Source organism: Berghia stephanieae, chromosome 6 (genome assembly GCF_034508935.2).
Source record: "Berghia stephanieae isolate SIO BIC M18660-M18661 chromosome 6, UCSD_Bste_1.3, whole genome shotgun sequence".
Taxonomy (NCBI): domain Eukaryota; kingdom Metazoa; phylum Mollusca; class Gastropoda; order Nudibranchia; family Aeolidiidae; genus Berghia; species Berghia stephanieae.
In genome coordinates this window covers 63,297,547-63,320,324 of record NC_088365.1, presented here as the reverse complement: position 1 = coordinate 63,320,324, position 22,778 = coordinate 63,297,547, and the positions used below count along the sequence as shown (strand labels likewise).

At 39.0% G+C, this 22,778-nt stretch overlaps 1 protein-coding gene across 4 annotated transcripts in view; it reads left to right on the top strand.

The window, feature by feature from the left end:
* Positions 1-22,778, top strand: part of LOC144975423 (zinc transporter ZIP4-like) — a 123,116-nt gene that overhangs the window by 51,351 nt on the left and 48,987 nt on the right. The gene's annotated exons all lie outside the window — the stretch shown is intronic.

Below are 22,778 nucleotides of genomic sequence, written 5' to 3'. Positions count from 1 at the left end.
CCGTTTAGCGCTATAGAAACCCGTGTAAACCCCGTCTCCATGGGCCTTATGGCTCTAAAGGATTGCATTGAAGTGTGTTTAATCGGATGACTAGGGTTTTTTTTTATATATAAAAATCGCCAAATTAAAATGTTATCCATCGCCACAAAACGTTATTAAGTTAGATAATATACAATTCTTTCACCTCTTTGTATTTATTAAACGAGTTATTTTTATCGTGCCCAATAACACAACGAGCTTGCTAGTATGTGTTATTGCACGATAACAATCTAACGAGTTTAATAAATTAATACACAGACATGAAAGAATACGTTTATACCACCCTCCAAGTAAGATTATTAGATATTTTGTAACCAAATGGTATGGTATTAGTGCTTCTATTCACCATAATTTGTATCTTTCTCCATTTGCTTGAATGACAATTTGACCCAAAACTAAACACTCGTTGGATTTGTATTCATGCGCACCAAAAGATTATTTATAATTACCAATCAGCTGTCTTTTTACACCTAATTTCCCACCAATAAAATATGCGAAAATATTCTGCAATCGTTGAATAAAATCTTTATTCAACGTCGTTCAAAGCATTTTTATTATTCAACGATTTCGTATTTACTAAGAAATGATAGGGTTTTCCAATGAGAGGGATGGAATAATATAGAATCCAGCATACTAACCGTGCTCAAAGTGTTTTACAAGGAATCTCTAGCTAATGTAACACGTAAGATGGACGTAGTCCGAGACTTGACGACGTCTGTTCCAATCATAGAATTAAACGAATGAGAATACGTACGGAGTCTAAAAAGTGTCCACCAATGAAAGCATTTAGCGCCATTTTGTTGTTGGCTGAGAATGTAAACATTACCATTCATTCGGTATCTAATGTCATCATAACGACACAACAAACACCACAACAATATTAAAATTCACAATAAAATGGTTCAGAACTGCTGCGTATATTTATGCCACAATAAAGCTGTCAAAGGCACATCATTGTCGTTTCACAGGTAAGAGAAATAAATCAATTCTAATTGTATTTTGGGCTACTGACGACGGAGACGGAGACTGATAATGTTCTAGGATCTAGATAGATTTAGATATAGAGTCTATATCTCATAAGTATTTGGGAGACCTTCCATAAGCTACTACATCCCAAGTATTCTTGTTCTAGTAGGGGGTTTGGGAGGGGGAAAACTTTTTTTTTTTTTAAAGTTTCCCCCCTCCCAAACCCCCTAGTACTAGAGCAAGAATGGAAGGTCTCCCAAGTATTTTTATAAATAAATCTACATACTGATCTGAACTATTCCCCTGAGGTAAAAATGAAGTTAGAGAATGTGTGTAATCATGTATTATAATAACCTATAACTATAATGCGTTTTCGAATTGAGGAGGAGAGCTTGCGATTGCAATTAACTGCAAAGGCCAAAGTATAAGCACTCCACTCTAGGCGTGTAAGAGTAGTGTGGTTATTTTTCAAAACTTGAGATACATGAACCGAGATGAATATCAACAAGTATATAAGTATATTGACAGGAAGACCTAGATAAAGACAAATATATAAGTATAGTACTAGACGTCTAATTGCTTTTTTTCCATGGAGTCTTTCCCTTGCCAATAGAAAATAATTCAACTGGATAGATTGTTTTTCACTATAGTACACCAATTGTCAAGATAGTCCTAGTTAGAATGCCTCACTTATTTTCAGCTTTCCATGGAAGAAGCCTGAGTTGTTGTCCAAGTGGATTACTAAAATCAGCAGGAAGAATGTAGATGGGTCAGAGTGGAGACCTACAAAAAATGATAGGGTCTGTAGTGTCCATTTTTTATTAGAAGATTATTATCTCGGTTTAGACCAAAAAAAATTGAGAGAGAATGCTGTCCCATCTGTATTTCCAAATTATCCCCAACATAAACAGTCTCCTGCCATTAAAAAGACAAGATCATCCCCTCGAAAACGAGCTGCTCCCAATTCTCCATTTGAAGATGCTACACCCAGTAAGACCCCTAAAGTTGATGAACATAATTATGCCTATTCTTCAGTTGAAAGCCACTTAGAAGAGACCCAAAATAAGTTGCTTGTTTGCCAAGAAAAGATGCTTCATCAAAAACAACAACTCAGTAGCATGAGGAAGAAGTTGGCCCGTCGAGATGTAAAAATTTCATCCCTTTTGGAAGATTTGAAGAAGAAAAAGTTGTTGAAAGAAGAAAATGTTGACATCCTAAAAGAAAATTTTGCTGCGGAAACCCTCACTTTAATTGAAAATGAATTAAAAGCTGCCCATATGTCCAAAAATAATATGCGTTTTTCTGATGAATTAAAATCCTTTGCTGTTTCCTTGCACTTCTATAGTGCTCAGGCTTATAATTATGTGAGAAAGTATTTGCATTTGCCTCATGCGGATACCATTCGTAGGTGGTCTGCATCCCACAATGTCTCCCCAGGATTTATTACAGATGTTTTTAATACCTTGCAAGCTCAACTTAAAAAGGATGATTTGATGAAGGATGTTTGTCTTATGTTTGATTCGATGTCTATTCGGAAGCAAGTTGTGTTTGACCCTGCATCCCAGACCTATGCTGGCTATGTGAACCATGGTCATCTTCAAGTTGCATCACCAGACACATTAGCTTCAGAAAGTCTTACTCTTCTCATCGTTGGACAAAAGCGATATTTTAAGCACCCTATTGGCTATTTTCTTGTTGATAAGATTAGTGCAGCCCAGCAAGCACGGATTATTAATGATGGGATAGTTTGGCTGTCTGAGGCAGGCTTCTCTGTTCAAGGGGTTGTGTGTGATGGAGCTTATGTTAACCAAGCGACTGCAACTGCTATTGGATGCACTATAAGTTCAGATGTCATTGATCCTGAGTTTCCTCACCCCTTGGATTCATCTAAAACCATTCCCTTTATTTTTGATGCCTGTCATTTGTTAAAAAAATGTTAGAAATGCATTGGGTGACCTGAAATGTTTGCGCCGTGGAGAGGAGAGAATTGATTGGTCTTATATTGTTGCACTTCACAAGCTGCAGCTGGAAAGTAATTGAAACCTTGCCAACAAGCTAAAAGGAAGACATATTGATTATGTGAAAAATAAAATGAAAGTTTCTCTTGCTGCCCAAACTTTAAGCTCTTCTGTTGCTTCTGCCATTATGTTTCTTCGGGATGACTTGAAGTTGCCTGAATTTGCTGGAAGTGAAGCGACTTGTAAATTTATTCGTATATTTGATAAATTGTTTGATTTATGCAACAGCAGTAGTTTCTGTACAAAAGGATTTAAAAGCCCTATTACAAAGGAAAATCTTGAGGAAAAATTAGAGTTTATTCATTTTGCCAGAAATTATATATCATCTTTATGTGACAATACTAACAAGCCAATACTACAATCAAAGAGGAAAACTGGATTTATTGGATTTTTGGCAACACTGACATCCATAGAATTGATATCTCGGCGACTTTTGGCCAATAACTACAAATACATACTTACTTACAGACTCTCTCAAGATCATTTGGAGACATTGTTTTCAAGGATACGAAGAAGAGGTGGCTGGAATAATAACCCGAATGTCCTTCAATTTAAATATGCCCTCAGGTCTCTTTTGATGAAGAATGGTGTGCTGAGTTCCAAAAATGCTAATTGCTTACCTGCCCCCGAAAATAAGCTTTTCCAAGAAAATTCATCTTTTACTGTTGACAATTCGACAAACTCTTTTCAACCTGAATTGGACAGAAAAACTATGATCTTTACGAAAACCTTTGCCAGCCCTCAGAGTACCATTCAGATGTTTTGTATTATATGTCTGGATTTATCGCAAGGAAATTACGAGACAAAATCAAATGTTCTGTTTGTTCAGAATTTTTAGCCTCATTAGACAATCCTGATTCAAGCAAACCATCATCATCTAGTTTTACCGAAAGAAAAGACAGGGGGGATTATTATATCCATCTGAAGATTTTTATAAAGTTATTACAGCAGCTGACCTTTGTTTGAGAGAAATTCTAACTACACACAAGGAGGGACCTTTGAGAGCAGTCAATAGCACAACAATAAGTAAAGTGATAATAAAAGTAACAGAAAGATTAGGGCCATCAATTTTTACAGATTTAGATAAGCATGCCATGGAAAGTCATTTTGAAAGTGAGGACAATCGTGTAACACAGATTATTAAAGAAGCTTGTTCCATATTTTGTAGAACAATGTTGTATCACCACGTTAAACTATTTACAGACAGACACATATTCAACAACACATGCTCAGTTCGTCAAAAGCATACTAAGACAATACTCTTTAAACACCTGTAAAGACTTGACCAGAAAACATCACCAACAACTTGTTATCTAAAGGTTAGTCCCAGAGTTAGACATTGGTGCTGTTTTGTTCCAAGTTGACAGTTTTTTTTTTTGTTTTTGTTTTTTAAATTGATTATTTTACTTCTGCTTTTGTTCTTTTGACCTAATCCAGGATTACAATATCTTCAACCAGTCAACCCTATCAACATAAAAATGTGCATGTTCTTAGTAAAGTAAACTATGTTTTAGTCGACTAAAAAATATTTAAATGCTACCGTCAAATTTTTGCCTGGAGAGGGTTAAAATTATTTGTGTTGATTTTTTGTTTGTTTTTATCATGCTTGGTGACTGAATTTAAATATGTCACATATATAGCCTACTTTTTTGCTATCAGAATCATCTCGATCTGATGTTATTCTTAGTCTTTTGTTTTTAATACGATCTCATTGTAATTTCCACTACACTAATATTAATACGGAAAAAAATATAATCCTACTTAATATCCAAAGAGATAACTCCTTGGCCTCCTAATTCTGATAAAATTAGACTACAGCCACGTCTCACACACACACACACACACACACACACACACACACACACAGCGGCTCGCCTGTGCTCAAGGATTCTAAATAAAGATTTTTCTCTCAATAACTTTAGTAGTAGTAGTAGTAGTAGTAGTAGTAGTAGTAGTAGTAGTAGTAGTAGTAGTAGTAGTAGTAGTAGCAGCAGCAGCAGCAGCAGTAAAATGTGGAATTTCCCCCTCTAAAATAGCTTTTAATGCCGGTAAACGATAATTCTAACTGTAATGCTAAACCACTGAACTATCGAGTCCAACTCTACTCATGTGAATTACGTGTATGTGAAAAAAAAAAAAAAGGGGGGGGGGGGGCAGTTTCGTCGCGCTGATGGAGTGAATGTGATCGTCATCACTACACACATAGACAACAGAAACAATTAAAAAACATGACTATGACACACAACCACTCACACATGAGGCTATACTATTTATCCTTTTCTCTATATAGAACAGGGCAAGACAAACAATAGTTTGACTCTCTCTCTATCCTTCGCATTGATGTTTGTCGTTTGATGAGTTCACCTCTCGGTCGACCTGTCAATATTCCTTTTTGCCGGACGTAATCATTAATAGAATGTTGTGTGGTTTTGACCGTGAAGAAAACCTTAAGAAGTCACATTTATATCATTTTAGAGAGATCGTTTTGAATAATTTTGAGTTAAACGAGCGAGCAGCAACTGGTTTTCATGAACGGCCGATCAGCGCTTGTTTACTATAGTAACGCGATTCCCAGCCAACAGCAAAATGGCCGATATTTTTCTCATCGAGGCCGCTGGTTTGGTTAGCCAATCAGAGCACCGTACGGTTTCCATTGGGTAAATTCCTTGGTTCCAATCCAATCCAATCCAATCCAAAAATAGTTGAAGGCTGGTTTTCCAAAATGTGTAAAGTGGATTTTTCTACTTTTTGAGATTTTCCATCCATGAGGTAAATTGAAATATTATAAACTTTGTTTTATTCATCCAATGACACATACATATCTCTTGATTTGTGTGGATTTTAAGTTTAAATATGATAAAATAATAGACCGAATGAGACATTATAGGGGAAGTAATCCTCAATATCTTAAAAAGGAAGAAAAACGGAGTTAAGGAGTTTTGGAAAACCACTCTTCAGTTCCAGCTTCATAGTGCGACTATGTGGTCTAGTGGTATGACACTCGCTTTCTGATCGGAAGGTCCTGGGTTTGAGCCTCGCTCAGCGCATTATTGAGTCCTCGGAGAAGATTCTTTACTTACTTTCCCTCACCGTAATCGGGTGTAAAATGAGTACCTGGCCGTCAACAACGTTTTCTCAGTCCGAAAAAAAATGTACTATCGCCTATCAGGCGTCATGTCATGTCCTACATGTTAAATGTTGCTGCTGGCCAGGGGTTCCTGTAGAGTGCTTAACGACCTTTCAAACTGACTTTAAATTATAAAAGGAAATCAAGTTATCTGTTTATCTATCTGTAAAAATACATTTCTATTTTTCAAAACTTTAGTAGAGTTGTGCGCCGTACAATTTTTTTATTGACTCAAATAAGCACAATGTTCTCCACAAGGCTATATTTTTTAAAGAAAGGATATATATATATATATATATATATATATATATATATATATATATATATATATATATATATATATATAATAGAACATTTATATGGCGACTTACAGGCGTCACGTCACGTCTACATATTGTGTTGCTGTTGGCCAGGAACCCTTTGTAAAGCGCTTTGAGCACGTTCAGTGGATATTGCGCTATATTAAAGTCCTTTTAATATTTAGTTAACTAAATTGTGTTCACACTTTTTGTGTGAGCTTAGATTATCTACCTCGTAAAATCAACAGAGAAAATGTGATTAGCGCTGTCTTATCTATTGTAATGTTCAGAACAACGAGGGACATGACCCGGTCATTTCAAATAACGGTAATTAATTCCCGGCCATCTTGCGTCCGTCCCCGTAGTACGGACATGCCTACTTGAACACTTAAAAATTCTTAAACAAAAATGAATTTTACAGCTTCAAAAACACAACAAAAATACAAAACATGGAACGTTTCGGGCTCAAAACCCTTCTTCAGCCAACAAAAAATAATAATTAAAAAACAACAATAAAGACAAAATGGATAAGTATCTCTGTCGTATGTCTCGAATTTAGTAATGTATTTAGTATGTCTTTACTGTTTTTTGTTGTCGGCTGAAGAAGGGTTTTGAGCCCGAAACGTTCCGTGTTTGGTATTTTGTTCTTTTTTTTTTTTGTTTTTTATTTTTGAAGTTGTTATATTCATTTAGTTTACTACGTTTTAGAGTCCACAGTTTCTAGTAGCCTAGTATCACTTTGACTTAAAAATTCGTAGTTGGTAGAAGATAAAAAATTGTAGTCGATACCTTTTGCCTACAATTTGTCCTCACAATGATAAGATAATATTTGACAATCTTTAAAATTATGCATTCTGGCATCAACTTTCATTTTCAATAAGTTTTAATGACTTAGAATTGTTTATGAAGTTTTGAAATAGGCTTCAACAGCCGTGATGTCACTTCCCTCGTAATGACGCATAGTATCTTAGTAACTAGTTCTAAACTATCGGAACAATGGCGGACGCCCTTATGAAATTCTTCTCCGACGAGCATAAAATTGTATCCAGGGGAGAAAAACATAAATCTGATCATATTTTGACTTTTATATATTCTGATGATCACATGACATGTGAAAAAGTTCTAGCCAGCGTGAAGAATAAAAAGTACAGATTTTCTTTGTTTAGAACCAATCTACTTGTTGCTGGGCAGACGTGACATCAGACTATTGAATCATATTGGAGCCAAAGTCATTTCGTAATTTTACGAATTTTTCGTAGTACGAGGCAGGTCTGTGCCGTATAGATAGTATGCAGATGACGTCACTCAGGCCTTTTTATGGTTTTTGCCATCCGCGTTTGTGAGGTGTTCTCACTAAGCTGTATTAACCAGACAATAAAAGTTCATGGTTACACAGAGTTTGTGTGTTGGTCCGTTATACTTCCGGATGGCAATGTTGTGAACTCCTTGGCCAAGCGCATTCTATCTATAGTCCAAGCTGTCATCGTGAGAGAAGGGCCGGTAATCGATGTCTCATCGAGAAGAACTGTCCTTGAAGTCCAGTGTCCTGAGTCCTGTTATCTGTGTTTCATCCAAGTCGCTTGAAGGATTTCCCCAAGGAACAGTTGGTGGTATCTGAGGAGACGTTCCGCCAGGTCACAGTGCTATGTCTTGACCACTCAGCCACTTAGATTAAATAGCCCATTCATGAATTATTTGGCTGGACAATGCTAGCTAATTTAGCTTGTGATGTCATGTCGTTCAAGGCTTTATTCAACGATTACGTATTTACTAAGAAATGATAGGGTTTTCCAATGAGAAGGGTGGAATAATATAGAATCCAGCATACTAATCGTGCTCAAAGTGTTTTACAAGAAATCTCTAGATAAAATAACACGCAAGATGTACGTAGTACGAGACTTGACGTCTGTTCCAATCCAATCAAATCCAAAATAGTTGATTTTTCTACTTTTTGAGATTATGTTGATTCATAAAATGTGTCAATACCGTTTTGAGGCGAAGGGTCACATTTAACACAATGTTCTAAGTAGTTCTTTCCGACACACTCACACACACACACACGCACACACACACACACACACACACATACGCACACAAAGAAACACACACGTATTATATACCATCGATCATCTTCTATTTCACTGGTGCTAAAGTTAATGACCTCAAAGCGTTGTCGTAAAATCCTGAAAACAAACAAACAAACAGACAAACAAACAAACAGACAAACAAACAAATCCTGCCACTCCAAAACACTCTCAAGTCAATCAAATCGTAAATTGATTTTGGTAAGACTAGGCCGAAATCAAACATCTGTGACAATTCCCAGTTGTCTTGTACCTTGGGTACAGACACTCGGACAGCCTAATTTATTACCATCTGTCTTCGTGGAGAGCAGAGTCGTCCTTATGGAGGTCGGAGTCATAAATTAATGTGGCATTCCCTCTCAAAAAGGTATAATGTAAATAAGTAGTCCTACAGAGCCATTGGGCCCGTGGAGCCGGGCGGAGTTTATCCCGGTTTCTGTAGCGTGAAACGGACAATAGCAGTTTCATACTATTCGTTTGATAGGACGCTAGTCTATCGCAAAGTACTTTCCTCCATATCTAACATACTCAGCTACCCATTCACTGCTGGGTGGACAGGGGAGGTCAGAAAAAAAATCTCGACTGCACCCGGGATCGATCTTGGTCCCTTTGCGTTGTGAAGCGAGTGTTCTATCAACTGAGCTATCGGGACCCCCATAATATAAAAAAGTGAAATCTAATTTTTTAAAATTCCCTTTATTCATCCCATTGAGGAAATAATTTGTCTTCGGGGTCTTTTCCAGGGGAAAAAACTGGAATAACCCAGGAGTCGTCAGCAAATTGAGCTAGGGTCGTGGTGACTTGCTCAGGGTCACACAGCGGAGCGGGTTAAAAGAACTCGGTACTTTTCGGGTACCAAGCAATGACCGTGCGTACCACTGAGCCGTTAACTCCCTCAACCCTATCACCGACTATATCCGTAGTTTACCAGGGATTCTTTGACCCCTTACCTATTTATTACATTTTTCTGAGGCATTTTATAGAGGAGGAGACAAATTATATCAAAGCTAATGTTATTCGTTTTTACATGTTAATGGTAGTTCTAATTTATGTGCATGCTCGTGTATAGTACATTTTGAAATGTAGCAAAAATCTCTAGGATTGGGTGAGTTAACGATAATCTCAGGATGTTACACAGGTGTCAAACGATGGTTTTTCATCATGAGTTAACATTTCAAAAAATGTGACCCACCTCCTTCAAACGATATGATGTTGGAATGACCAAGATGCTGGAATAGAATGTATAACCAAACATATCAGACTCGGACTGTGTTTACATGTTGTATATATATATATGTTTTTAAATGAGCTTTTATATAGAGCAGTATCCCCTAAACGTGCTCAAAGCGCTTTACAAAGAGTCCCTGATCAACAGCAACACTTAACGTATAGAACGAGACATGACGTCGGTTAGGCGATAATACAGTATTTTTTTCCGACAGAGACCAAGCTGTTAACGCCCAGGTACACATTTTACACCTGAATACGGTCAGAGAATGAGAGTAAATTTATGGGAGTCTTTTCCAAGGACTCAAATATGCGCCGAGCGAGGCTCGAACACAGGACATTCCGATCCAAAAGCGAGTGTCATAACTCAAGAGCACATAATATCCGCGCAATAAAGGAGAATAATTACAATGTTTTAGAACGGCAAAAAAACCATTTCTTTTTTTTTTTTTTTTTTTTTGGTGATCAGTTTGGCCTCATTTGACATTTTAGCATATGGACCATCCTGACATAATACAGTTTGGAGATGACGGGGCACAAATATGACATAATTTTGGTTTTTGTTACTTTATGTTTTTGTTTATGGCTATCTATTGTCTTTTTAAATGTACGAAACATCAAAATTTAGCCCAGATCTAATTAATATGGTAGACTATAGAATCCATATCAGCTTTAAAACGACCCCGAAATGAGATCAGCTACAGCTGAGGTCAATGTGCATATATTTGTTGTTGTCTTTTTTTTTTAATTTTAAATTAGTAATATGTGCAGAGTTTTAGCAAGTTTAAAATGTAAAACCCTACAAACTGAAGTGATCCTCGACAATATTGGAGGTTTCCACAAGACGAAGAAGAAGAAGAAGATTTGTAGGTCTGGTAACCAAAAGCGATACTGGGCTGGTTTTAAAACTGTTTTAATGGATACTATTTTACCTTGGTTTGAGAGTCCTTCCATTAAACTTGAGCTTTTATATAGAGCAATATCCACCAAACGTGCTCAAAGCGCATTACAAAGGGTCCCTGACCAAATGTGGGGTAGTTGCACACATATGTAATGGCTTATGATCGCATAGTGGTGTTTTTCATAGATGGTAGTATTATCCTTTGCGTCGTGTTGTAGACGTTAATAATGACGAAAGAGTTCAGGGCCGGTGATGATAATTGAATGCACAACATCAAAACATTCAAATAAAAGTCCAGATTCCAAGTTTCATTTCTTACAGTTTTATTTGTTTGTGATAAATTCAAAATCCAAATCATGATAAATTCCAAATCCAAATCAAATAGCATGGTCATAATTCAATCAGTTTCATAAATTCCAAATCCGTAAAATCAGTCCACATGTAAAGTCAATTTTGCCTAAGTAACCATTTTCAATATTCGTGGAATATTTCTAAGTCCGTAAAAGCAAATAAATGATGGTGAGCACAAAAGGTTTAAAGTGTGCAGCTCATGGTCAAGTTGAATCCCCCCGTTTTCCTCGAAACATCCTCTTTTATCCCTATCAAATTTTACCCACAGTTCCATTGTTTCCACGCCCCCTTGCAGTTTTGACAGTTCCCTGTCAGTCTATAATCCAACCCCTAAGAGTAAGACCAAATCATAATCAAACCTGAAACGTCAATTCCTACATATTGGCGTTAAACCCCGCCTTTTATGATATAATATTACTTTTGGTAAACGTTAGTTCAGTACGCCCAAATAATCTGTACGCCCAAATAATAAATTCCAACTATAATTTGATGCTATTATCCCCAATAACCAAGTAACACCGATCAAAGAAAGTAATTTTCTAGTACTCAATAAAATGACCAATCCTTTAACTTTGGAACGTAAAACTGTCCTAGACTACTCAATATAATGACCAAGTTTAACTGATATACAAGCACTGTGAACTCATTAAACCCACTTGCTATAAGCTAACTCTCTTACATACGCCCCTTTCTTAGAATTTAAATTGACTTTAAAACAATTTCAATTCAAAAAAATTACAGTGAGAGATTAAATATATATGAAATGTCCAACTAAAATGTAATAAATGAATGTTTAAAATGATAATACTTATACCAGTTAAATATTTAAAAACTTTAAACTTTAAATTCAAAAACACCAAAGTTGATTACAACATTCATATATATCAATTATAGGTTTTATAGTATTACAACATTGATAAATTCACAAACATCAAATTTGATTACAACATCTAAATAGATATATATATCGATTATAGATTTTTTTCTTTCAAATTACAACATCAACAGTAAGGTATCTATCATTTAAAAGTGATTAAAATTTAAATTTACCAACACGAAAGTTGATTAAACATTTATATATTTATCGATTATACTTTTTAAGGCATTACAACATCGACAGTAAGATATCAAGTAATTAAAAGTTCAAAGAAAAAATATCTTTTCACCTTAAATTCCATCTTCATAGCAATAAAAGTGTTTAATTCTCGTCATATCCCATCACACATAAATAGTATTGCGTGAAAAAGGATGGTTCAAATTCCATTTGTGATATACTCACGTTGTCTTATTCAATCTCAAATTCAACTCTTCACGACATGGGTGATAATCTCAGCTTCCATGTATGTCTACTCATTTACTGACATATCAAAACCAGTACCTTGTATATTCCCTTATATTGTATGATTCCATTTAAACAACATTATTACATTAATTCCTACTTATAATATGTGGTACAAATAATGTATTATAGACATCTAAATCCATATACGAAGGATTACATTTCAATTAGTAATAAAAAAAAATATTAAAAAAATAAATCATAATAATAGCATTATCATCATTTTAAAATTCAAGTTGAAGTTATTATCATTCATTGTTCATTGTTGATGTTTCAATTTTTTAAGCTTTTTAAGTCATCAGGGTGTAGTTTACAACTACATTGATATCAAATTGTTCTTTGTGGTCATCCATCAGAGGTCACATTTCTCAGTAATCCGTTCGTTTTGAGAATGGTCATCCTGTAAAAATTGTCAGTAATTGTTAATTAAGTCATTGTCTCCATTTAGAATGAGTTTTCATGTAATGAAAAAAAATATATCAACTATAAGAGTTGAGGTGATTGTATCTAGTCTACGTGTTGCATTGTTGTGTGTGTTATGGTCACTGAATAGCCCAAGTGTCATAAATTCACTTTAATTATTGTTAATTAATTAAAAACTTTTTCCTCTGTAAATGTCTTCGAATTATCACCATAATGTCTTCACATTCAAATATTTAGTGTTTAATAAATAATCAGACATTAGTCTGTCCGACTTGTTCACATCACATATTTAGTGTTTAGTAAATAATCAGTCATTAGTCTGTCCGACTTATTCATATTTAGTACAGTGTAAATAACTAAATAAGTAAAATCTAACACAGTATGTGATTGTGGGCTGTTACTAAAGTGACCAACTTTTGCAATTAGTGTGTTGTATTTGTTCGAGTCTTTTGAATTTGGGACGAAAAAAGACTCTACAGGTAGCAAACGTATGCTTAACCTGTTGGGTTGTTTCTTGGTCTTGTGACGTCGCTGTAATCCATTCATCTCCGGCATCTGGGTCGATTTTCCTCGTAGATATTTGTGGTTGTCTTGTGTAACGTTGAGTCTCATTGTAGATGAAATTGTAAAAATTCAAGATTAACTGTGTGCGAGATCTTGAATTTAAATGAAGTTTGACTTATCCAGCAAGTCAAAAGAAAGTTGTGAACTCAGCCATGTGTTGACAAAGAGTTCGTGTGTAGTAGTCGACAGAGGTCGTGTGTTGTAATTGTTGTGTTTGTTAATCGAGTTTCGATGAGGTGGCATGTGAGTACACACCAGGTAGATGATGTAATCTGTAGAGTACCGGTGGGTGACGTGAGTCCAAACACCAGGTAGATGATGTAATCTTGCAGAGTACCGGTGGGTGATGTGAGTCCACACACCAGGTAGATGATGTAACAATAACGTAGTCTAGTAGTGTATGTAGTAGGGTTGAATAAGGTCAACAATATTTTCGTTATTTGAACGCAGGTTGTTGAATATCATACGATAATGAATCCAAGGAAATCGCTCATGTGGCGTTTTGCGATACTTTTTCCTGCATTGTCTTATATACATATATAGCCTTTATCTTTTACAATGATACTAAGACAGGCGTTATTATAATATTCAATGTTTATAAGTTGTAGATATGGGTGCTGCACACTTGTATATTGACATAAGTTTAAATTTGAATACGCTCACCACTGCATATGAAGGAAGTAGTATTGTTCACAATTGGACATCATTTTGTAAAAACAATCGTATCTTGAACGTTTACGTAATTATTGACGACATACATCGTTGGGTATTGTTGTTGTAGAAGTAAATACAAGTAATCCAATTGTTCAGTAAAGAATGTAAATATAAAAAGGTTCATGGAAGAAATCTGTGTTGATACAGATATTATTTTATAAATTCTGTCAAGTTTGTATAAGTTGAAAGGTACGATGTAATTGAGGTTGCTGTGTAGTTTGTAGTCTGTAGATTGTGTTGATTCTGGACGTATCAATGACGTAGTGTTTTGTCGAGATGCTTACTCCATTTCAAGGTATTCGTGGATAGACCAAAGGGATTAGGACATTTTCCGACCTATGTTGTGGTTGTGTTTGAGTTGCCTCTGTCGTTGTCATCAGCGTTCCCGTTATGACCGATGGTTGTAAGTGTCCTCTTTCGTGATGACTGTATCATGTTTTAGTGCAAACACTACTTCTGCCTTTGATTAACTCGAATTATTCCCCTTAGAAAATCCCTAATTTAATGAAATATGATTTTGTTTATGTTATCGTAGCACTTCCTACCATTTCAACTGATTGCCGAATGATTACACACTTAAGATTTGACAATTGAACATAATTTCTTCTTCAACTCAGTTTCACATTTTATGATATAAATGTTAAATTCAAACCACGCAGTTAATATTGATTACAATTACAACAGCGAATCTATAGGAGAAAAATATGATAATCAAAATATTTGCAGAAACGATATAAACTCTGGTCAATAAAAATTCAATGTTTCGCGCCTTTGCCCTCGGCTTATAAAAATATTCATATAACTCATTGCGACGTTATCTCGCGCCTCTTAATATAGCATTGATAATTGTGTGCGCTTTAACCACGCGCATCGTATTTATAAAAATGATCCGCCTTCTGTATCATTTCATAATGTTAAACAATGCGCTTTAATCAAACGCAAAATAAAATATTCCCGAACGCCTCATTCCTGCGTCTCGTAATTTAAATCATGTGCACTTTAATTACCGCGTCTTACATCACTGCGCTTATTTACCCAATATGCATATACAGCATTTTACCATATGGGTTACTTATAATTCGCTGATTCTTAACAAGTTAACCACTTGTGTCACAAATGTTATCAGCTCACATGACATGGTAATGCATTTTCAATATTTTGTTATTCTTCCGTAATAACATTTTTAACTCCGATTACAAGACATCAGTCTTTCATAATAATTAATACTCCGTCATTTTATTTGTATTATCTGCTTTTAATTCTCGGACTTTAAATCAAAAGTCCGTTATTCCGTTATTATGAGAATATATCTCCTTTTAAAAAACACGATGAAACGCGTTTCAAAACAAAACAAAACAACAAACGATTGACTCATATTCCGCATAAATCATTTCAACTTAATTTCCAGTGATAAAATCCAAATGTCTTATGTAATCTATTATAACGCCATGTCTCATTACACAACTAAATAAGCTCTGTTGTCGATTACTTGGCTGGGTTAACCACACATTTATTACCAAGAATACAAACAGATATAAAACTTTGCTCTTTGTCATAAACCCATGAATCTCAAAGAGTCAAGATCAACCCACCAATTCATCCCTATTGACGGGAGAGAAATATAATCAATGATGTTGTAAATAACAATAAATACCATAAGACATTTTTCAATTATCAAAACTTATAATTTACGTGTTTTTATTGCCATCGTCTTCTTGAGTCATTTTGACAGAAAATAAAACGTAACAACATTAAATAATGGACCAACTGTCATGTAATTCCAACAGTAACAGACAAAAATTGAAATAAAAATTGACACATCTTTGTTACTGAGCTTAACAAAACATTGCCATTAACGGTACCAAATTAATATTCGAAGATCTATTCCGAAACGCTTGATTGTAAGTAAACGCATTTTCATTTATTTTGAAAAATAAAACGCACTAAAATATTCATTTAAATTCTGCAATTTTTATTTTCATCTCTCCCTCTCTTCTTTTTAATTAAATAAAATACGTATAGCATCAATGCATTATTATTATTATTATTATTATTATTATTATTATTATTATTATTATTATTATTATTATTATTATTATTATTATTATTATTATTATTATTATTATTATTATTATTATTATTTTTATTATTATTATTATTATTATTTTGCCGTTCTATAATATATTGTTTTCACTTTTTGAATATAATATATTGCCCTATATATCTATATTTTTTTTAAATTTCCTTTTCTATCTGTGACTCTTAATTTAAATATTATTTAGTATATTTATTTATTTTTTTAAATATCGTCTTTTGTCAGAATTTTAGGAATCATCTAAAATTTCAATATTTTTTTTTCATATTTCAATACAAAATAATTCCACTACTTCACCTTCAAAATTGATATTCATTTTCTTTCCCAAATAAAACTATTTTCCTATCTGTTCACAATAATTCACTTCAAAATTCGAGTCTCAGAAAAACTTCAATAGATGTTAACACGGCAACAATATACATTTCTCGTGTATCCATGGTTCGGAATGATAACATCTTTACATCCTGGTATCACGGCTCCAAATGAAGATATATAAGAATCCTGAGTCACGACACCAAATAACATATATAATGTTGCGTAGTTGCACACATATGTAATGGCTTATGATCGCATAGTGGTGTTTTTCATAGATGGTAGTATTATCCTTTGCGTCGTGTTGTAGACGTTAATAATGACGAAAGAGTTCAGGGCCGGTGATGATAATTGAATGCACAACATCAAAACATTCAAATAAAAGTCCAGATTCCAAGTTTCATTTCTTACAGTTTTATTTGTTTGTGATAAATTCAAAATCCAAATCATGATAAATTCCAAATCCAAATCAAATAGCATGGTCATAATTCAATCAGTTTCATAAATTCCAAATCCGTAAAATCAGTCCACATGTAAAGTCAATTTTGCCTAAGTAACCATTTTCAATATTCGTGGAATATTTCTAAGTCCGTAAAAGCAAATAAATGATGGTGAGCACAAAAGGTTTAAAGTGTGCAGCTCATGGTCAAGTTGAATCCCCCCGTTTTCCTCGAAACATCCTCTTTTATCCCTATCAAATTTTACCCACAGTTCCATTGTTTCCACGCCCCCTTGCAGTTTTGACAGTTCCCTGTCAGTCTATAATCCAACCCCTAAGAGTAAGACCAAATCATAATCAAACCTGAAACGTCAATTCCTACATATTGGCGTTAAACCCCGCCTTTTATGATATAATATTACTTTTGGTAAACGTTAGTTCAGTACGCCCAAATAATCTGTACGCCCAAATAATAAATTCCAACTATAATTTGATGCTATTATCCCCAATAACCAAGTAACACCGATCAAAGAAAGTAATTTTCTAGTACTCAATAAAATGACCAATCCTTTAACTTTGGAACGTAAAACTGTCCTAGACTACTCAATATAATGACCAAGTTTAACTGATATACAAGCACTGTGAACTCATTAAACCCACTTGCTATAAGCTAACTCTCTTACACAAAAGCAGCACGAAACATATAGAACGAGACATGACGCCTGTTAGGCGATATTACAATTTTTTTCCAACAGAGACAACGGAGTACGATTAGAGAATGAAAGTAAAGAGCCTTTTCAAGGAATCAACTATGCGCCGAGCGAGGCTCGAACCCAGGACCTTCCGATCCTAAAGCGAGTGTCATAACACAAGACCACATAGCAGCAGCTTCTAATGGTGCTCACATAGCTATGTTATGACGATCAACCGAATCTGTAAAGTCGTTACCGCACTCGTGCACCGTCACAAACCCGCGCGGAAGCTTCGTCACAACACACCGTTCAACTAGATATTCTGCGATTTCGGGTTCTTTCCCACATCTGCTACATGTTGGACAGGTGGAAAGTCACCACTGATGAAGCGATTTTGTCGTGAGGCAGGTTCTCAATCGAAGCCGATTCGCTACCACCTAGTGTCTCCTCTTACGGGTGGAGAAGCCTGGCAACTTTTCACCTAGAATCGAGAAGTGTATGTCCCCACCTCCTTGAGGATTGAATTCGTCCAAACCGACTTACATCTCGTATAGATAGAACGCAGATGACGTCACTCAAGCCTTTGTTATTGTATTTTGCCATCCGCGTTTGTGAGTGATTCTCACTAAACTGTATCAACCACACTATAAAAGTTCATGGTTACACACAGTTTTGTGTGTTGGTCCGTTATACTTCCGGATGGCAATGTTATGAGCTTCTTAGCCAAGCGCATACTATGTATATGCATCTCTATCCGCACAACATTGAGCCCAGACCAAATTTCGTTATCAGACCTGCAAAGAAGTACACGTTGTGACGCCGGGTGAAGCACATTTTTACCCTTTACCCTTTACCCTTTACCCTTTACCCTTTTGCCATGTCAAACGACTCTCAATCTTGGTAAAATCTCAACGTCCCTCTTTAAGTCAAATGTTATTTGTGGTGCAAAGGTTGTTACAGTGCCATAAATTACCCCCCCCCCCCCGCCCTCCCAACCTCACCCCATTCCTGTCTTGTAATTGTCACGTCGGACTTACGGATCAGGGTGGTGCGACTATGTCCGTGGTCTAGTGGTATGACACTCGCATTCGGTTTGGAAGCTCCTGGGTTCGAGCCTCGCTCGGCGCATAGCTGAGTCCTTGGAAAAGGCTTTTTTACTCACATTCTCTCACCGTATTCAGGTGTAAAAATGAGTACCTTGCTGTTAACAGCGTTGTCTCTGTCCGAAAAAAAAAGTGTAATAGGCTCATGTCCCGTCCTACATGTTAAATGTTGCTGTTGGCCAGGGATCCCTTGTGCTTTGAGCACATTTAGTGGATATTGCGCTGTATAAAAGCTCAATGAAAAAAAAATTAAGTCAAATATTATTGTGGAGCAATAAATTACCTCCATTCCTGTCCTGTAATACGCTTCAACAGTCGTGACGTCCCTTCCCTCGTAGTGACGCATAGTAACTTAGTAACTGACTCAAAACTATCGGAACAATGGCGGACGCCCTTTTGAATTACTTCTCCGACGAGCATAAAAGTGTATCCAGAGGAGAAAAACATTATTAATCTGATCATGTTTTCACTTTGATACATTCTGATAACATGACATTTGAAAAAGTTCTAGCCAGCATGAAGAATAAGCTGGGCGACGTGACATCAGATATTGAATCCTATTGTTCGTTCATTTTGAAATGTCATTTTTTTGCTTTCTTTTGTAGCTTTAATAAAATTACGAAAGAGTTTATTAATCTTTTTAATCCTTGGAGATGTTGTGTAGAATTTTATTGGGTTTCCTGGATGGGGTTCCTGACCTCCCATAGTGGGCAGGGAGCCACCAACTGTCGTCTATCCCCTGGGTGAGGTTCCTGACCTCCCATAGTGGGCAGGGAGCCACCAACTGTCGTCTATCCCCTGGGTGAGGTTCCTGATCTCCCATAGTGGGCAGGGAGCCACCAACTGTCGTCTATCCCCTGGGTGAGGTTCCTGACCTCCCATAGTGGGCAGGGAGCCACCAACTGTCGTCTATCCCCTGGGTGAGGTTCCTGATCTCCCATAGTGGGCAGGGAGCCACCAACTGTCGTCTATCCCCTGGGTGAGGTTCCTGATCTCCCATAGTGGGCAGGGAGCCACCAACTGTCGTCTATCCCCTGGGTGAGGTTCCTGACCTCCCATAGTGGGCAGGGAGCCACCAACTGTCGTCTATCCCCTGGGTGAGGTTCCTGATCTCCCATAGTGGGCAGGGAGCCACCAACTGTCGTCTATCCCCTGGGTGAGGTTCCTGATCTCCCATAGTGGGCAGGGAGCCACCAACTGTCGTCTATCCCCTGGGTGAGGTTCCTGATCTCCCATAGTGGGCAGGGAGCCACCAACTGTCGTCTATCCCCTGGGTGAGGTTCCTGATCTCCCATAGTGGGCAGGGAGCCACCAACTGTCGTCTATCCCCTGGGTGAGGTTCCTGATCTCCCATAGTGGGCAGGGAGCCACCAACTGTCGTCTATCCCCTGGGTGAGGTTCCTGACCTCCCATAGTGGGCAGGGAGCCACCAACTGTCGTCTATCCCCTGGGTGAGGTTCCTGATCTCCCATAGTGGGCAGGGAGCCACCAACTGTCGTCTATCCCCTGGGTGAGGTTCCTGATCTCCCATAGTGGGCAGGGAGCCACCAACTGTCGTCTATCCCCTGGGTGAGGTTCCTGATCTCCCATAGTGGGCAGGGAGCCACCAACTGTCGTCTATCCCCTGGGTGAGGTTCCTGACCTCCCATAGTGGGCAGGGAGCCACCAACTGTCGTCTATCCCCTGGGTGAGGTTCCTGATCTCCCATAGTGGGCAGGGAGCCACCAACTGTCGTCTATCCCCTGGGTGAGGTTCCTGATCTCCCATAGTGGGCAGGGAGCCACCAACTGTCGTCTATCCCCTGGGTGAGGTTCCTGACCTCCCATAGTGGGCAGGGAGCCACCAACTGTCGTCTATCCCCTGGGTGAGGTTCCTGATTCCCATAGTGGGCGGGGAGCCACCAACTGTCGTCTATCCCTGGGTGAGGTTCCTGATCTCCCATAGTGGGCAGGGAGCCACCAACTGTCGTCTATCCCCTGGGTGAGGTTCCTGATCTCCCATAGTGGGCAGGGAGCCACCAAATGTCGTCTATCCCCTGGGTGAGGTTCCTGACCTCCCATAGTGGGCAGGGAGCCACCAACTGTCGTCTATCCACTGGGTGAGGTTCCTGATCTCCCATAGTGGGCAGGGAGCCACCAACTGTCGTCTATCCCCTGGGTGAGGTTCCTGACCTCCCATAGTGGGCAGGGAGCCACCAACTGTCGTCTATCCCCTGGGTGAGGTTCCTGATCTCCCATAGTGGGCAGGGAGCCACCAACTGTCGTCTATCCCCTGGGTGAGGTTCCTGACCTCCCATAGTGGGCAGGGAGCCACCAACTGTCGTCTATCCCCTGGGTGAGGTTCCTGATCTCCCATAGTGGGCAGGGAGCCACCAACTGTCGTCTATCCCCTGGGTGAGGTTCCTGATCTCCCATAGTGGGCAGGGAGCCACCAACTGTCGTCTATCCCCTGGGTGAGGTTCCTGATCTCCCATAGTGGGCAGGGAGCCACCAACTGTCGTCTATCCCCTGGGTGAGGTTCCTGATCTCCCATAGTGGGCAGGGAGCCACCAACTGTCGTCTATCCCCTGGGTGAGGTTCCTGATCTCCCATAGTGGGCAGGGAGCCACCAACTGTCGTCTATCCCCTGGGTGAGGTTCCTGATCTCCCATAGTGGGCAGGGAGCCACCAACTGTCGTCTATCCCCTGGGTGAGGTTCCTGATCTCCCATAGTGGGCAGGGAGCCACCAACTGTCGTCTATCCCCTGGGTGAGGTTCCTGATCTTCCATAGTGGGCAGGGAGCCACCAACTGTCTATCCCCTGGGTGAGTTTCCTGACCTCCCATAGTGGGCAGGGAGCCACCAACTGTCGTCTATCCCCTGGGTGAGGTTCCTGATCTCCCATAGTGGGCAGGGAGCCACCAACTGTCGTCTATCCCCTGGGTGAGGTTCCTGATCTCCCATAGTGGGCAGGGAGCCACCAACTGTCGTCTATCCCCTGGGTGAGGTTCCTGATCTCCCATAGTGGGCGGGGAGCCACCAACTGTCGTCTATCCCCTGGGTGAGGTTCCTGATCTCCCATAGTGGGCAGGGAGCCACCAACTGTCGTCTATCCCCTGGGTGAGGTTCCTGATCTCCCATAGTGGGCAGGGAGCCACCAACTGTCGTCTATCCCCTGGGTGAGGTTCCTGATCTCCCATAGTGGGCAGGGAGCCACCAACTGTCGTCTATCCCCTGGGTGAGGTTCCTGATCTCCCATAGTGGGCAGGGAGCCACCAACTGTCGTCTATCCCCTGGGTGAGGTTCCTGATCTCCCATAGTGGGCAGGGAGCAACCAACTGTCGTCTATCCCCTGGGTGAGGTTCCTGATCTCCCATAGTGGGCAGGGAGCCACCAACTGTCGTCTATCCCCTGGGTGAGGTTCCTGATCTCCCATAGTGGGCAGGGAGCCACCAACTGTCGTCTATCCCCTGGGTGAGGTTCCTGATCTCCCATAGTGGGCAGGGAGCCACCAACTGTCGTCTATCCCCTGGGTGAGGTTCCTGATCTCCCATAGTGGGCAGGGAGCCACCAACTGTCGTCTATCCCCTGGGTGAGGTTCCTGATCTCCCATAGTGGGCAGGGAGCCACCAACTGTCGTCTATCCCCTGGGTGAGGTTCCTGATCTCCCATAGTGGGCAGGGAGCCACCAACTGTCGTCTATCCCCTGGGTGAGGTTCCTGATCTCCCATAGTGGGCAGGGAGCCACCAACTGTCGTCTATCCCCTGGGTGAGGTTCCTGATCTCCCATAGTGGGCAGGGAGCCACCAACTGTCGTCTATCCCCTGGGTGAGGTTCCTGATCTCCCATAGTGGGCAGGGAGCCACCAACTGTCGTCTATCCCCTGGGTGAGGTTCCTGATCTCCCATAGTGGGCAGGGAGCCACCAACTGTCGTCTATCCCCTGGGTGAGGTTCCTGATCTCCCATAGTGGGCAGGGAGCCACCAACTGTCGTCTATCCCCTGGGTGAGGTTCCTGATCTCCCATAGTGGGCAGGGAGCCACCAACTGTCGTCTATCCCCTGGGTGAGGTTCCTGATCTCCCATAGTGGGCAGGGAGCCACCAACT